The 3,575-nt window shown below is 41.6% G+C and overlaps 1 protein-coding gene across 1 annotated transcript in view; it reads left to right on the forward strand.

Moving 5' to 3' along the window:
• Positions 1–2,024: 2,024 nt before the first annotated feature.
• Positions 2,025–3,575, forward strand: part of TMCO3 (transmembrane and coiled-coil domains 3) — a gene marked incomplete in the record, with an annotated part of 97,974 nt that continues 96,423 nt past the window's right edge. Inside the window, 1 exon segment of the mRNA XM_073614556.1 lies at positions 2,025–2,544.

The raw sequence follows: 3,575 nt of genomic DNA on the forward strand, positions 1-3,575 counted from the left end.
GGCTTCACAGAACAGCTGTATTTATACTGAGATTACATTACAAACGGGTGGACCCTATTTACTAATTAGGTGACTTCTGAAGGCAATTGGTTTCACTAGATCTTAGTTAGGGGTATCAGAGTAAAGGGGGCTGAATACAAATGCAGGCCATACTTTTCAGGTATTTATTTGTAAAGAATGTTGAAAAACATTTATCAGTTTCCTTCCACTTCACAATTATATGCCGCTTTGTGTTGGTAAAATTTCAAGGGGTATGAACACTTTTTCACTCTAGAAGAAACCTGTGGAAGAAAGATGCATATATTTACCTATTTTTAAGGTGGTTCTTCACTCTGGAGAAAAAAATTAAAAGTCAGCAGCTGCAAATCCTGTACTTGCTGATTTTTAATAAAAGGACCCTTACCTGTCCAGGGCTGTCCTCATCCGGGAGAGTTCTTCACTAGCCTCCGGTGTACTGACACTAGCATCCTTACTGTGGTTTGGTTCCACAGCAGGCTGCCACCACTGGCTACAGGAGAGCAGGGTAGTGCCAAAAATAAATGGGCCATGATAAGCCTATGGGTGACGCTAGTTATCCGCTAGGATAGCTTTTACAAGAGAGCCAACCGCTGACTCTAAAAAAATGGTACCGGGATGATGCCTGCAGCCTGGTATAACAACTTGATGTGCGTAGTTGGTCCATAAGTGGATACCACTTTAAGCCTGCAGAATTATAATAATAATAAAGGTTTAAAGATTAAAATCATTTTTTTAAACCAATCCTTGAATTTCTCTCTCTTATGAACATTTGCACAGGGTGCTAACTATTAAACAGTTGTACCTAAATCGGTTCAACCTTAGTGCTCCTCAGAAATATGAAAAAATGTATAAGCAACGCTCTACTTTTAGCTCTGCTTACCGTATTTATTAGTTGTCAACAAAGTGACTACATACAGCAATGTTTCCAGTTAGGGACCAATGCGTTTTACCTCTCCTGCCTTGCCCTCAAGGATGGCTGGTTCCCAGGTGGAGACATTGTTGTATGCAATCACTTTGTTAACAACTAATAAATACAGCAAGAGGAGACAAGAATGGAGTGGGCTGATAAATTTTTTTTCATATTTCTAATGAGGTGTGTAAATAAATTACAGTGGTTGGCACCCAAATTGTCCATGTACAGGAGGGGCAAGTGTTAAGTGGAGCTGTGGATTTGGGTATGTCTCTGTCATAGTGCTCCTCAATTAAAATATATATACCGTATTTATCGTATTTTTTTCCCCTGAAAATCGTGGGTGCGTGTTATACGGCGATCCCCGCTGTTAGGTGCAGCGAGCGCCGCCGATATACATCTAGCTGAGTGTACTGTGTACTCAGCTAGGCTCGGCACCGCTCGGCTCTGCTCTCAGTCACGCCCAGTCCCGCCATTGGACCTGTATTATGTCCATCATAGGAGCTGGGCCAAGGGGCGGGACTGTGAGAGGATCTGAGAGAAGCTGAGTACACAGGACATCCGGCTCTGTGTATCTCGGCGGCGGTCATTTTAAATGATGATAATAAGGCTACAATGACACTGGGCAAGAAGGCTGCAATGACACTGGGCAAGAAGGCTGCAATGACACTGGGAAGGCTACAGATGGACACACATTCTGCAATGATGGACAAGCTGCAGTTGGACACTGATAAGGCTGCATTGATGGGCATTTAAATGTAAGTTTTTTTTTCTCCTTAAAATTCCCTCCTAAACTTGGGGTGCATTTTATATGTCGATAAATACGGTAATAGGAGTTGCCTGTGTTCCCCATAGTAAATAAACATTTGAACATGAAAATGACAGTTGTAGAATTAATATTTTCAGTAACCATTGTTTGGGTTGTATGGGCAAATCAGTATGGAAGATACTAAAAATATGACCCAGAATGAGCCAAAGAAGTTTATAAAGCAACCATGACAGAAACAATGTTGAATTATGAGATCACATGTCTCTTTACTTTTATTTTATTTTTGAAAAAAAAAAAAAATAACATTTCTCCAATCTTCTTTCCTAGAAAGTTAAGCAATGTGCAAAATAATGCGGCCATCTGGAGAGTCTGATTTTCAATGTCATCATTGCCAGTAGCAGAAAGAAGCCATGAAGATTTACGTTGTGTGGTTTTTACCTCTGCAGCTGTGTTACCACCTGATGCATGCAGCGGAGCATGAAGGGGTAGCTAAACACGCCATCAAGCTACATCGAGGCAAAGGAGCAACAGCCAGCCAGAAAAAGGAGTGGCTACTCAATAACTGCCGAAAATTGTCTGGGCTACTACATCAGAAGCATGTGGTGCTTAATAAACTAAAAAATGCTATCAAAGCTGTGGAAAAAGACCCCGGATTGTCTCCTGAAGAGAAACTCTTTCAAGTGCACACATTTGAAATTTTCCAAAAGGAGCTAAATGAGAGTGAGAACTCTGTGTTTCAAGCAGTTAATGGGCTACGCAGGGCTTTGCAAGGAGATTACAAAGATGTAGTGAACATGAAAGAAAGCAGCAGACAGAGGCTGAAGCTTTAAGAGAAGCTGCCATAAAGGTTTGTAATGTTTGACCAGACATTTAAACACTAAATACACTTATAGCCAAAGGTTTGACGCCTGACCATCACACTAAAACCATGGCACTGTCATGCTGGAAAAATAAATTGGCAGTACCCTTCACTGGAAACACCTGTACGCAATAGTTCAAAGGAATGTCCAAGTATCTTTGATGGTAGAGTAGATGTGATGGGCAGGTGTCCAAATTATTCTACTTTTTTTCCTTACATGTGATTGGGTATCCTTTGCAAAGTGTAACTTTATCATATGCACTAAGGTCTGGGGAAAATTCATTTGCAAAGTAAACAGCCTATTTGCCTTTAGTAAATCAACCCCTTAGTGTCTGAAAATATGAATGATGCTTAATACAGAACTCCAGGAAATTATTATTTTTTTCCCATGCAGTGGGGCTGTGTTAGCATTGCATGGTTTAACTATTCGTTTTGTCCAGGGGCGCACAGAAAGGCTGTACTCACGAAATTCTTCGGTCCAGTGGTGGACTCTTCCTGCTGTCCTCAAGTCCAGAGCCGGTCCTATGGGTGTGATGGCATTGGGGACAGTCCACTGTCCAAGGGGGCAGGCGTGGCAGGGACCAGTCTTGGCTCTGAGGATCAGCAGATTGGGTAAATATAGCTCCACTCTCCTTACCCCTAGACAAAAACAAGCAGTTAGCCAATGCAGTGCGGGCACAGTCCCACTGCATGGGGAAAAATAAAATTCTGTAATTCTTTAAGTAAACCTTTCACAAACTCAGACAGCTCTAACTGAGAATATAATAAAAACCCTGCCTAATAAACTGAGGATCTGTTCTGGTTATCACTATACCTGTATAAGTATAAACATCATCTAAGCCGAGCTGACTAAGATTACATGATTTGTCAAAATTCAGAAAGTCCAACCACATGCTGGTACCGCACTCCGTCTATTTTGGCTGAAATATTTCCCAATCAATCTGAACATCGCTGGCACTGTGAGCAACACCCGGGCACTATTCTCCACATTTTTCGGAATGCCCCAAACTGCAAACTTT

This window comes from Aquarana catesbeiana, linkage group LG02 (genome assembly GCF_042186555.1).
Source record: "Aquarana catesbeiana isolate 2022-GZ linkage group LG02, ASM4218655v1, whole genome shotgun sequence".
Classification (NCBI taxonomy): Eukaryota; Metazoa; Chordata; class Amphibia; order Anura; family Ranidae; genus Aquarana; species Aquarana catesbeiana.